At 40.2% G+C, this 14,360-nt stretch overlaps 1 protein-coding gene across 1 annotated transcript in view; it reads left to right on the top strand.

Moving 5' to 3' along the window:
* Positions 1-286: 286 nt before the first annotated feature.
* Positions 287-14,360, top strand: part of SLC44A5 (solute carrier family 44 member 5) — a 337,526-nt gene continuing 323,452 nt past the window's right edge. Inside the window, exon 1 of the mRNA XM_072834088.1 lies at positions 287-375. The gene's annotated coding sequence lies outside the window, so the exon portion shown is untranslated. The remainder of the gene's footprint in view (positions 376-14,360) is intronic.

The raw sequence follows: 14,360 nt of genomic DNA, 5'->3' as shown, positions 1-14,360 counted from the left end.
AAGTGCCATGGTATTTAGGGAAATATAAATAAATAATTATTATTTTAAAGCTCCCCACTGCCTTCTTCCACCTCCAAACTGTCTGCTCCTTTGCCAAGGATTAATAATGAAAATACACTAAGAATTTTGGTAGCGTCAGGGCTCTGTTTAGTCCCCTCCCTCCCTTTTTTTTGTACCCCAAGCCTCTCTTTTGAGGCCAGCAAGGCTGGTAGTGTCTCAGGGATTATGTAACTAAGAATGGATCTGGCCCTTAGTGATACTGTAACTCAATGTGTTTGTGACATCAGCTCTTTTTCAAACTACTGAGAGTCACAGCATGTTAGAGTTAGAAGACATCCTCAGTGTTCACAGAGCTGTTAGAGGAATGATAAAGAGGTGAGTGAAGGGGCCACGAGTCTATGTAAGGAATTTGGTCAAGTTTATTATTTGTAAACGGATTTTCTATATGAGTGAATATCTGTATCTTGATTGTATATATGTGTGTGTACATGCATATATGTGTACGTGCATATTACATATTATTATATATACATATATACAAAAATACATGCAATCTAAAGTCAACATTTATGCATCTTGAATTTCATCAGGTTTACTCTTTTTTAAAAAGATTTTTCGTTTATTTATTTGAGAGAGAAAGAGCATGAGCGAGGGGAGGGACAGAGGGAGCAGCCGAAGCAGACTCCTTGCTGAGTGTGGAGTTGGAGGCCTTGATGCGGGGCTGGATCCCAGGACTCTGAGATCATGCCCTGAGCCGGAAGTCTCCAGATGCTTAACTGACTGAACCCCTGGGGTGCCCCAAGTTTACTCTTTGTAAGGAGATGTTCTGTGTAAGTGCAGATCTATACATCAATCGATCGATTTATCTATCTATAATAGAGCTCACTTCCCAATTTAGATGTATTAATTCTGAGGGGGGGGGGGACGAGCAAGAGGGGCAGCGGGAGAGGGAGGGAGAATCTTAAGCAGGCTCCATGCCCAGTGAGGAGCCCAGTGCCGTGGGGCTGGGTTCCAGGACCTCAAGGTCATGACCTGAGCGGCCACCAAGAATCAGCCGCCCAACCCACTACACCACCCAGGTGTCCCATGACTTAGGTTTGAACAGACTTGGTGTGGCCGCTGTGTTGAGAATATCCTCGAGGTGCAGAGAGGGAAACTGAAAGACCCGTGAGGAGATGTTTGCGGTGTTCGATTTGAGAGGCTGGTGGCATCCCTTAGGGTGGAAGCAGGGAAGGACATGAGTGATGGAAGGATACCGAAGTGTCTCAGAGGTGGAGCTGATAGGGTCTTCTGAACTACCCGGGTGTGGAGGCTGAGAGCGATGGGTGCCACGATGACTGCCCGAGTGACTAAGAGGACGCAGCTGTCATCGGATGGTGTCAGAGGACTGTGGATGGGGCCCCTTTAGGTGAGGAGGATCCGGAGTTCACTTTTAGACACATTTCGGTTGGAAACGTTTATTTGCTATGCAAGCTGAGGCGACCAGTCAGAAGTTGGATACATGAGCCTGGGGTCTGGGAGAGCGGATCTGGGGTGCCAGCTGCACGGAGGCGGTATTTAGGGCCACGGATGGGGGACTCACTAGGGAGCGAGTGTGGACTGAGATCCGTGACCCACGCCCAGGTTTGCTGTGTCATGAAGGCGGAGGGGAGAAGAGGAGGAAACCAGGAAGGGAGCTGGAATGGAGCAGCCAGTGGGGAAGGGGGAAATCAAGAGGGTGGGGGATCCCGGTGCCAAGGGGAAAGAGCAAGAAGGAAGAGGAATCCTCAGCTGCTGCGCCAAATGTTTCCCCCTGGGAAGTAAGAGGAGGGCTTAGAAAGGGCCTCTGCGTTTATTCGTGCAAAGGTCACTGCAAACCCTGACAAGGCGGTTTCACCATCCTGGCAGCGGCGATGGTCTGCGTGGATGGCAGTGGCCTGCACAGACCATGATGGCCCGCACTGACGGCGATGGCCCACATAGATGGTGATGGCCTGCACGGACCACAGTGGCCTGCATGGACTGCAATGGCCCACATGGATGGCGATGACCCACATGGATGGCGATGGCCCACACGGACGGCGATGGCCCACCTAGATGGCGATGGCCCACCTGGATGGCGATGGCTCGCATGGACGGTGATGGCCTGCACGGACTGCGATGGCCCACATAGATGGTGATGGCCCGCATGGACCGCAATGGCCCGCATGGACCATGATGGCCCACATGGACGGCGATGGCCTGCATGGACCGTGGTGGCCTGCACAGAACGCGATAGCCTACATGTATGGTGGTGGCCTGCATGGATGTCGATGGCCTGCATGGACCGCGATGGCCCGCATGGACTGCGATGGCCTGCACAGACCACAATCACCTGCATGTACTGTGGTGGCCCGCATGGACTGCGGTGGCCTGCACAGACCGTGGTGGCCTTCATGGACAGTGATGGCCCGCATGGATGTGGTTAAGAGAGATGGGAGGAGGACTGGCGACAGCTGCCTGAGCTCTGTTGAAGGGCATTGTTGCGAAAGGAGCAGAGGAAAGGTGCTGTGGCCCGGAGTGGGAGCAGCAGTGGAAAATCAGACTTTTTTTTTAGATGGGAGAAATAATGTTTCGTTCCTTGCTGTGTGCTACTCTTTGCCTCTGGAGGTGGTCTTTATTCTCGCTTTTGCTATTTTACTTTTTGGCTGCTTCTCATGACGGTTCCCTGGGGAGGTAAGGAAGGATTCATGTAGAATGACTTTCTGTTGTGAGAATTGTGCTTCTTTTTATCTCTGTTTCTTTAAATACAGTATCTTTAAAAATATGAAATACAGCATTCAAATAGGGGTATAAATGAACCCCTGGGCAAAATATTTATTTATTTTTAAATTATTTTACATATATATATTTTAAATATTTTATTTATTTACTCATGAGACACAGAGAGGCAGAGGGAGAAGCAGGCTCCCTGCAGGGATCCCAATGTGGGACTCGATCCCAAGACCCTGGGATCATGCCCTGAGCCAAAGGCAGATGCTCAACCCCTGAGCCACTCAAGTGAGTGCCCCAAGATTTTATTTATTTATTTGAGAGAGAGAGAGAGAGAGAGAGAGAGAGAGAGATTGAGAATGAGCACAAGCAGGGGAGGAAGGGAAGTGGGAGGGAGAGTGAGAAACAGATAAACAGATTCCCACTGTACGGGGATCCCGACTCTGGGCCTGATCCCAGGACCCTAAGATTACTACCCGAGCCAAAGGACCTACACTAAAGGCAGATGCTTAACAGACATCATGTTTCTGGCTGTAGTAGTCTTTTCTCTCAGTTGGAAAGCTCAAAGGAACTGAAGAAAAATTTAAAAATACTGTAGTTCTTGACCGGAGGCACTTTTTTCCGTGTCTGGAGACAATCGTGCAGTGTCAAGACCGGGCTAGTGCCATTGGGATCCAGTCGGTAGGGACCAGGGAGGCTGCTAGACATTCCATAATGCCCAGGACAGTCCCTACAGCAAAGAATAATCTGGTTTGAATTGTCAACAGCGCTGAGGCTGGGAAATTCTGGGCTTGCCCCATCGTTTTTCCATTCTTCCAGAGAGAAGCGAGAAAGCTACCTCTGTAAGAGGAATCCAGAGGAGTTGGCTTTACCAATCCCATTGTTCTGTTTAGACGAAGCACATCTTTTTAACAAATAATTAGGGTTCAAAATAAAAACATTTCTTTTTATGCTTTGCTTTCTCTTCGCCCCCTCCTTCCTCCTTCTGTCTGTTGGTTGCCATTGCGTATTACAGTTTTAAAAAAATATACCTGTAGTTTCTCATTAGGGCTCATGATATTGGAGGAACATTAAAGTCACAATAAAAAAAATCCCTAGTTCAACTGAGGAACTACAATTTCATATTTTTGATTCCTGTTCTGCATCTAGATATTTTGTGAAATGATCAAGAACACAATATATTGTTAAACCCTGAATCTATCCTTATTGTGAAAGGATGAGTAGCCTCCCAGACTACTTTCCTGTGGCTTCTTTTAGCCATTAGGACTTTAGTGGAGAGCTGCACTCTTACTAACCCTATCATGTAAGGAAGACTGTGACCAAAGTCAGGACTGGTCCTAAGTGCTTGAGCAATTTTTCTGTAGGAACAATATTAATAGAACACTATATGTTAATTATACTGGAATTAAAAAAATAATAAAATAAAAAGAATTTTTAAAATGCCACATTCGGTTGGTGCAAATTTTTTTTCAAAATCCAGTTTTATAAGAAGCAATTTAAAATTTGTGCATTTTAAAAACTTAAAGGACAGATTTTTGTGTGTGTTTGTGGATCGGGGGGTACAATTTGTAGATCATTGGCTTGTGTTTCAGTGTTGAAATCCAGAGACCCCCCAAAAAATAGAAGATTTTGAAATTGATAGTAAAATTTTATTAAAAATGTATTATTACTCCAAGTGTGCCTTATGAAAAACCTAAAAGTCATCTTAAAGTTAGCCTATGATAATGTATATTTTGTAAGTATTAGTTAAAAACATATAAAAAGTGGGCAGCCCTGATGGCCCAGCGGTTTGGCGCCTCCTTCAGCTCAGGGTATCATCCTGGAGACCTGGGATTGAGTCCCACGTCGGGCTCCTTGCATGGAGCCTTCTTCTCCCTCTGCCTGTGTCTCTGCCTCTCTCTCTCTCTGTGTCTGTCATGAATAAATAAATAAAATCTTAATATATATATAAAGTCATAAAAATTGAAAAAATACTGTAAAAGGTACTTAATGGACATTCATACTTCACGAATTCAAGTATTAACCATATTTTTCAGTTTGCATTAAGCTCTTTTTTTTCTTCTTATTCACTGTTCTCAGCCTCTTATTCACAATTCTTTTGTTTGGCTGCACAAGAATGTCATCACATTCTTTTCCCATGGCAATGACATTGATTCTGCTGATTTAACACCTTTGCTATAGTGCAAGAAGGACCATTATGTTGTTAAAAAAAATCTTTGGTCATAAATAAACATGTCCAGAGGTATCTTAGCTGTATGGGGGTAGGATAGATGTGAAGTTACAAAGAATAGCATTGGAATCTCTCTCTTCCCTCATTCTTCTTAAACCACTAAGAAAGTCTTATATGGAAATATGTACTTCATAAATCTTTATGGAAACTCTGCATCGAGTAAGTATCACACTTCCCACACATAAATTTTTAATTAGTAATCTATAGAAACAACTACAAGGACAAAAGAAGGACATATGCCTCACATGCCACATTCTAAGATCAAGACTTCTTATGTTTTAGCCTCTGTACATTTTCACTGCCTGATTCTGAATTAATGCCCTAGATATGATGAAGAGTAAGCAAATTAATAGATTGTGCACAAGTTTATATGGGTCAAGAGAGGCATATAAACCATTTAACCTACTTGGGAAACAAGACATTTTCAAGTTTTTGGCAGCATTGAGGGGTAGGAAATCATATAAATTAGAAACAACTTACTAAAGCAAGTCTTTGAGGATGTCTAATGAGCATTTTTTTAAAGCAAATTGCTTATATTAAAGGGATTGAAATATCTTTTGAGTATTTAGAATTTTTGTGAGTCTAGACTTCCTTTCTTTAGTTGGCCTATTTAATGGGATTTTATGCTGCATCCTATATTTCTGAAAAGTGGGTTTTTTATTTTAATAGATCAAGGCAAAAAAAACTTGAGAACTGCCATTAGTAGACCAGCTGTTCAATAATCAAGTGGCTGGGGAAGGGAAGGGAAGGTTAGATTGTGTTCTTGAGTGACTTTATGGGAGGGCTCTTTATGAAGGATTTCCTGAATAAACATGCAGTCTTTTGATTCTTTAGATATGCTAAAACTTTTTCTTGGAATCAGCCAGAGCCTGAAATAGCTCTTTACCCAGCTTGTGCTATTTTGGCCTCCATAGAAGTGCTTTTGCTGATTTGTGCTTTAGCTGCCATAACACTGACTGATACTGAGATACTTGACATCATATTAAGCTCGCAGATGTTATTTCTTGTGCTGATCACTATTTCACAAAGTATCTGGGTTATGAGTACCTGATGGTGAAGTTTCTCAGAAATGCCCCTTAGCTAACAATGGATGAAGTGAGTCGTAGGACTCATGGTGTCTCCCACCATGGGTGGGCAGCTGGGAAGCTCAGAACAGAGTCTGAGATTTGGCTCAAGATTTATACATCATACGCTTGTGGATTTATTTTGTTTCTCATGGTCTCTCTTTATATACCTTGTTTTGTTGAATGGTGTGTATTCCTAGAAACTATTTTAAATCTTCTTTGAAACAAGATGAATTATAAATAAGTTAATATTGGCTGAGACTAAACCCATAGAGGTTAAATAATCTACTCAGTTATAAACTAGTAATTTGCAGAGTGTGCATTTAAACCTAGATGTAGCCCCAAACAATTTTATTTTATTATTATTTTATTTTTTTTATTTTTATTTTTATTTTTATTTTTATTTTTTTTTCATTTTAGGGTTTTGAGGAATCTCTGGAATTTTATTTATTTATTTATTTATTTATTTATTTATTTATTTAATAAATTTACTTTTTATTGGTGTTCAATTTACCAACATACAGTATAACACCCAGTGCTCATCCCGTCAAGTGCCCCCCTCAGTGCCCGTCACCCATTTACCCCCTCCCCTGCCCTCCTCCCCTTCCATCACCCCTAGTTCATTTCCCAGAGTTAGGAGTCTTTATGTTCTGTCTCCCAAACAATTTTATACATTCAATAGAACAATGAAAAAATTTTGGGAAACAAACTATCCTACAGTCCTAACCTCAAAAAATTTTTTTCACGTAGTCTTTGTTCATATATAGTTCTCCATAGCTGTGATTTTATTTTATGGTGTCTTTATCCACCTGGTTTCACAAGTTGAGAATCTGAAGTTTTCCTTGATTCTTTTCCCATACTTCTGCTCAGCCCTGATCCAGTCAGTCATTACTATTGATCCTAAGTGTCTACTTTTCTCTAATTCAGAGATATAATTGAGCACTGATCATTTCTAGTATGGATTGAACCACCTATACACGAATGGGTCTTCTTGCATTAGGGCTTATATTACCTCCAATTAATTTTTTCATACTGTCACAAACATGATGCTCCTCCAAGGCAAATCTGATCACATCCCTAAAATCCCATAGTGGCTCTCCATTACCAACCCAATATAAAAATCAAAATTCCATAACAAGGCATACAAAGCTCTCTAGGATCTGACCCATGGTGACCTTTTCTGCTTCATCTCCCACCACTTCCCACATCTACCCTAAGTTTAATGATCCTACCATTCTAACACTGGGGACCACCCATATTCTTTTATGCTTCTCTGTCTTTGTGATACTGGATTTTTTAGTAACACTGAGACATCCCTTTTTACCTTTCAAGCCTCAACACAAATGTCACTACTTTCTCTGAAACTTTCCCCATCTTCCCCTCTGGCACTCCCACCCTGCCCCTACCCTACTAACAGGCGCAGTTAAGCACTTCCTCTTTGGGGCTCTCCTGAGCTTAGTGCACATGCTTCTATTAGTGCTCTTAGATGGTTTAAAATGTTGAGTCCATCTCCTTTCTCAGTGCCCCTGGGGGTCTTCAGTTTTCTGCCCTGAAGCAAAAGGAACCAAAACTCTTGACAAAATCAGGCAGCAGCTTGACATCCTGGGTCAAAACAACACTGTAGCTGACCCCTGCCTCCCATTGTTCTGGTGATACTATCAGGCAGTTTCAGGCCGGAATGTCTGTGCCTGGTGCCTGAGAGAACAGCACCCTATTCCCAAGACAGTTGTCTAGAAACTTTCTGCTCTTCCCTAGGGCTGCTTTCAGTCTTGTATCTTGACTTCGTTTTCTTGGATCAAACCTGACTTTGTGTAGGTTGTTGCATGCCTGGATTTAGACCTTCATTTTATTGGATTGCAGCAAAGGACTGCTGCACTGCCTGGGATTTGCTGAGTGCCTATTTACTACCTACTTCTCTAGGTCCCTCCAAAGATACCCAGTACCAGGCTGTGAGCTCCTTGAGGGTTCTGATTGTGTAATATTTATCTTATAATCCGAAATGTCTGGTATATCTCTGGGCATGTCACAGATAACTTATCACTGAATAAGTCAAACACACATGTATCTCTATATATTTTTATATATTCTCATAATTTTAACAATTTAATGATAATCGATTGCATTCTTTTCACATAGCTAACACAGTTAGCTGAATTTTCCGGTTTTCTCTGCAAATGCAATGGTTTCATAAACATTTGGCCCTGTGTGTGTTATGTGTGTATGTGTTTACTGTGTTGGATTATCTCTTTAGGTTAAAGAGACCCACTAGCCTCTGAGTCTAAAAGTTAAGTGTGGCCCATTAAAGGGAAAGTGAATTTGTTATCAATGTATCTAGGGAATTGTATGGGATTGGATAGTAGAAAATCTGATGTTAGCTACAAATTGTAACAATATTATCTTGTAATAATGTTATAAATTATCAGAAAGTTAGCTAGAAAGTTATTCCAGGGTCTGATATGTAATAATAGCTTGAGTTCTAAGAAAAAGGATATAGAAGAAAGCGATGCTAAATCATCTTCCTTTAGCTAGAACTCCTAAGATTTATATATTCATTTTTCTTTTTGTACTATTCTTCCTTTATTGATAGTACTTTTTCACATGAACATGAAATTAAACTGTAAACATCTTAGAGACTTTTAAATCTTTATCTTGGTCCCTAAAACTTAGTAAGTGTCCAATAATAATTAGTTGAATGAATATATGAGTGAATTTTAGGATATAGTTTTTTTTTTTTTTTTTTTTGCAATGAATGGACTAGAGTACTCCTGCCACTAAACTGGGACCCATAGATAGAGCTCAGAGCAGGTGTTCCTTCTTCCCATAATAGGAAGAGTTCCCCAGACCATGTGTGAAAAATCCATAATGTGAATCTATTTCTGGATAATCAGGAGATATTACTGTTTTTATTTCTTTAAGACTTCAAATTGGGAACTGTTCAACTCATCAGAAGATGTTTATTGTAGGAAAACTTGGTTTCATGATCTACAGGGAATAAATAACTTCTGGGTTAGGGCCTTTGAGATGTTTTTGAAACACTGGAGTCTCGTATGTTTAGACAGGAAAAATAGAAGTCTGATTTAAAAATATAGACAATGGGATGAGGGTGGTGAGCAAGGCATGAAAGGCTGCCCTTAGGCAGTGTCTTTTCCAGAGAATTTATCATTGTCACCTAGAGATACTCTTTAGTTAGTTTCTAATAAATGACTTTTCCACATTTGGAATCTTTAAATCTCATTACTCTAGAAATATTTCTGAAATACCTGGAGAGATATTTTCTCTCCCCACGCCCCGCCCTTTCGTCTTCCCTCCCTTCCTTCCTTTGATATAATTATTTTCTTATTTTGGGTTAGTCTTGGTTAACAAAAAGTAATTTACTGAAAATGGTTTCATTAAAAACTGCAGTTATGTAATAGCAACTATGATTTTAAGGATTATCAAATTAATTTATGTATTTGTGTTTAACCTTATATGTTTCACCAAAATCTGGAACTAAATATTGTATCTTGAAAAACTAACTTGATATGCAGGTTGTTATTATTTAACATTGTGATTTTAATCTTCCTTTTTTATTAAAATGATTTAAAAGAAAAAGGTACCATATTCCCAGCCTACCTCTGTTGAATTAATAGCGTTCTTCCAAGGTATAAAACCTTTATAATTGTTCTCATTAGTCCTCAGGAGGGAGAGAAGGTTTGTAGATGTTATTATTTTTCCCATTTCTAAAGATGAGAAAGCACCTTTACCGAATAATATTTGTTGCTTACTATCCATTTACGTATCACTTGGTGATTTCATTATAATTTTGAATGTCAGTTTATATTTAACATGTGGACATTTTTTTAAAAGGGTTGACCAACAAATGGAATATTATTAATACTGAGATTCAGCTTTCCTAACTTTTAGTCTTATTCTTTTTCTACTCTGTAGATAGTCAGATATTATGATACACGATGAGGAAAATTCTATCTTTTAACATTTCTTTTCATTTAAAGACATTAATGGCATTTGGATCTGACTTAGAGACTCTAGTGCTATATTTAAACATGGCCTTTTTTTTCCCTTTTAGAATTTCATTCTTCATTTCAATTTTTCAAAAGCTGATGTATTTCCATTTGTGATGTCAGTTTTTCTTACCTTCTTTAATATTGATTGTGACATTCATGTGACTGGGGTTCAGAACATTTTAAAAATAATGTACCTGGAAATAGTCATCAACGTTAAAGTCTAACATTTTAGGAGAGTTGTCAACCAATTTCTGATAAGCAAGCTCTGATATGTAGTTAGAAGTCCGTAGAAATAAAACCCTAGGGTGTGTTAAAAATGGAAGATTTTACAAATGGGTTAGCTTAACATCTTTTTGAATAAGTAAACATAGGCTCAGAGAGGTTAGAATTGCTTGTCCTAGTTACACAGCCAGAACTTGGGCAAGTCTAGATTAAAATTCAGATCTTTTAGTTCAATATGGCTTTCACCACATGCTCTGGAATTGGCTCTATTGTCAATAGATGACAGGGCAGATGGAGCAACAGGTCTTTCATTTATAGCCTAGAATTAGAGTGGGGTGTGTGTGTGTGTGTGTGTGTGTGTGTGTGTGTGGTGTGCACATACGCACAGTACAAGAAAGTAGGAGAAAGGTGCTTTAACTCTACTCACTCATGTCTTAAGGCTTCCCATACCTCGGGCTTTCACGTGTTACAGCATTTATCAAACCATTTTAATTGTAGATATGCTTCTTTGCTACTAACCTATAAATGTCACGACTGGTTTACAAGTGTATCTTTGGTGACTATGAGCAAAGTGCCTTAGACTTAGTGCTTCACAATGATTTGTTGAGGAAATAAATGAACGTATTTTTTTTTTTAAATAAGAAAGACATGGGGTAGACAAAGGGATTCAATATCTTATTGTAGAAAGAACAATCCCACATCTCAATTCAGTTTCCTATTATGCCTGGCCACATGTTCCCAAAATGATTTTTTAAAAAGATTTATTTATTTATTTGAGAAGGAGATAGAGCAAGTGTGGGGGATCCCAGGCAGACTCCCCGCTGAACTTAGAGCCTGATGGCGGGGGGGGGGGGGGGGGGGGTGAGTTTGATCCCACGACCTTGAACTGAAACAGGAGTTGGACATTCAACCAACTGTGTCAACCAGGTGCCCCTCGAAATGATTTTTCTTAAAATTTTTAAACAACATTTTTCAGAGCCTACCTGCTTTTTTTCTTTCTGGACTTTGGGGTCAGACAGATACATGTTCAAATTCCAGCGATAGGATTTTGAGCAAGTTACTTAACCTTGTTGAACTTCACTTTCCTTATATGAAAAATGGAGACAATAATACCTACGTCACAGAACTATTGGGAGGATTAAAGAACGTAACGAATGGCGAAGCACACAGCCTCATGTTGTGTGTAATAGGTAGTCAGTAGATGCTCATTTCAGTCCCCTTTTAACTTTTCTTCGCTCTTGCTTTCTCTCTGCTGCTTCCCTCCCCTTCCTTCTTTCCTTCCTTCTCTCTTTTTTCACTTCTTTTCTTCCTTCCTTCCTCCCTCCCTCCTCCTCCTCTCTCTCTTACTCTCTCTCCTTCCTTCCTTCTTTTCTCCCTACCTTTCCCTACTTCCCTTTTTCTGGAAATGGGACAACTACAGAAAATTAGAATCATGGTCAAAGCTAGCTTTTTCTTAGAGCAAAAGTGCTGTACCCAGCTTGCTTCCACGTCAGCCCCTTTTTCATTCTCCCCTTTCTCTGCCCTATTGCACCCTCATCTATGTCTACATTCAGTTTCCCACCCTGGCTTGTCTGAAATCCAGTTACGCTGCCATATGCCTGATGGTCAACATGTATTCTGTAGCAAGGTAGCAGAAAAGGGAAGGGAGTGAGAACAGGAAAACCTGGGAGTGCCTGAGGCAGTGAAAACACCCAGAGGTTGTGCTAATTGCAGGTAGTTGTTCCAGGAGCAGAGTCCCTGGAATGACATTCAGCTCTCTTTTAAAAAGGAAAAGGGGAAGGTCACAGCTGTTTGTTTTTCTTGCTCTTGACTGGTAAGGATGCTCTTTCATTGTCTTTCAGTCAGGCTACCTTGCAAAATGTGTCTAACCAGCATTTGAATTAATACTTAAAACAAGCCTTGCCTGAAAAGAAGAGCTGAGCCCCATCACTGAATGCAGAAAAAAAATCATAAAAATAAGTTAATGATCAAAACACCATGTGAAGGAAAGGGCCTCTTGACACAGGCAACCTCTTCTCAGCACAGAAAGTGAGCTAACAGTGGTGGAGCAACTACTGATGAGGTTCAGGTTAGATGGTAGATCAGCTGGTCCAGAGTGAAGAAGGATGTTTTCAAGAGTGTTTGGCTCAGAGGGAGACTATTTTATCTCTAACCTACCACTAACTTTATGACTTTGAGCCTTACGAAATCTATTGGTAAAACAAACTATTGTATGCTTGCTAATTGTTGCTATTGATATTATTTGGTTTGAGGATGAACTTTAGTTGAGGAGGGTGGTAGGAGAGTTGACCTCCTTGGAGAACCTCTGCTCTCATGAAAGAGGTATGACAGGGAGATGAGATGACTGTCTATAGACCTCTAGACTTTCCTGTGGAATTACCATGAAACTACAATAAAAAAATCATAAAATTGGGGTTCCCGGGTGACTCAGTCAGTTAAGCATCTGCCTTCAGCTCAGGTCAGGATCCCGGGGTCCTGAGATTGAACCCAGCATTGGGCTCCCTACTCAGTGGGGAATCTTTCTCTCCATCTGCCTCTGCCTCTCCCCCAGCTCATGCTCTCTTGCTCTCTCTCTTTCAAATAAATAAATAAAATCTTTAAAAAAACCCCACAAAAATCACTCTATTCCAAATTGAGTTTCCATTTATTCGGTAAGCATTTTATTGAATGTCTGCAGGCACTGTGCTGGGCTCTGAGGGTACATAGATATAAGAGTGACCTGATCTCTACCTTCAAGGATCTTGCTTTCTCCTAAAGGGAAAAAGTAATGCTTTGCCAGTTCATTTCCAGACAAAGCTAAGTGCAATGACACTTGGCCAGTTGATACAAACTGCAATGGGACTGCAAAGATATGACCTTCCCCGTTCACCCTAGGGTGTCAGTTGAGGCTTCACTGAGAAGAGTGTCATCATATAAGACCATATTTCAAATTATCAAAGAAAATTAACCTTACTGATGTCTAAACTACAACATTTTGACACTTTTTTCCTGTCTATGGTTTTTACTTCATATGTACATAATTTTTGGATGTGATTAATGTTTCTCTAATACGGTGTTTTGCAAAGTGTCATTACTTGGAACAGCAGCATCAGCAGCATCTGGGAACTAGCTAGAAATGCAAATTCTTGAGCCCCGTATCAAACCTACTGAATTGGAAACTCAGGGGAGAAGGACCAGCAATCTGTTCTTACAAGCTCCCTGATTTGCCACTAGAATCATGTCGAAGTTTGAGAACCACTGCTTTAATAATTCACTGATTGTGTCTTATATATAATGTTGTTTTATAAATATACCTAAAATAATGTTTTTAAAAGCAGGATATAATCGATATACGTATGTGAGTTAAGCATGTGCTCAGTATCTTGTACATCATCTCATTTAATCCTCACAATAGCTCTGAGAAGGAACTCAGTGGCTCTCACTTTTGGGTTGGCTTCCAAGTACCCGTGAGGCATACAAGTACTCTTTGTCTAGACCTTGCCTCGACCTACTGAGTCAGAGACTATAGAGTTTCTTATTTGTACTGTGATTGAGAATCACTGAAGTAGTTATTCTTATTTGCATATTTTACGTACATGAAAATTGAGGTGTGGAGTCGATATACAGTTTGACCAGGGTTCTAACACAGGATGAAGTCGAATAAGTATTGCATTATTTGCTTAGCAAATACTTACTGATGTTGAACGATTGCCGAGACTGTCTGACTTGCTTCTAATCATTAAATTCTTCTTATGTGATCTGCCAGAAAAAAAAATTTTTTTTTGTAAAGAGAGAGAAAGCTAATATTTGCAAAGTGATTTACAGTTCCATGACAAAGCATCCCAATGTTGTTATCATTGCTGTGTTACAAATTGGAAACCAAGGCTGAGTGAGATTAAGTGATTTGCCTAAAATTATACAGCCAGAAAGAGTATGCACCAACAGTATGAATCCAGATTTTCTGACTCTGGATTTCAGCTTTCTCCCACTTCTACTTAATTACATTTTTATGTATAAAATTAGAATAAGGAAGCTAGTTATATGACATGTACAGGATTTTTTATCCTCCTGATCATTAAATTTTCTTAGAAATTGTAAGCAAGGGATGCTTGGGTGGCTCAGCGGGGAAGT

The sequence above is a fragment of the Canis lupus genome, chromosome 8 (genome assembly GCF_048164855.1).
Source record: "Canis lupus baileyi chromosome 8, mCanLup2.hap1, whole genome shotgun sequence".
NCBI lineage: Eukaryota > Metazoa > Chordata > Mammalia > Carnivora > Canidae > Canis > Canis lupus.
Note: the sequence above shows the minus strand (reverse complement) of the source record. Positions and strands in the feature narration are given on the sequence as shown.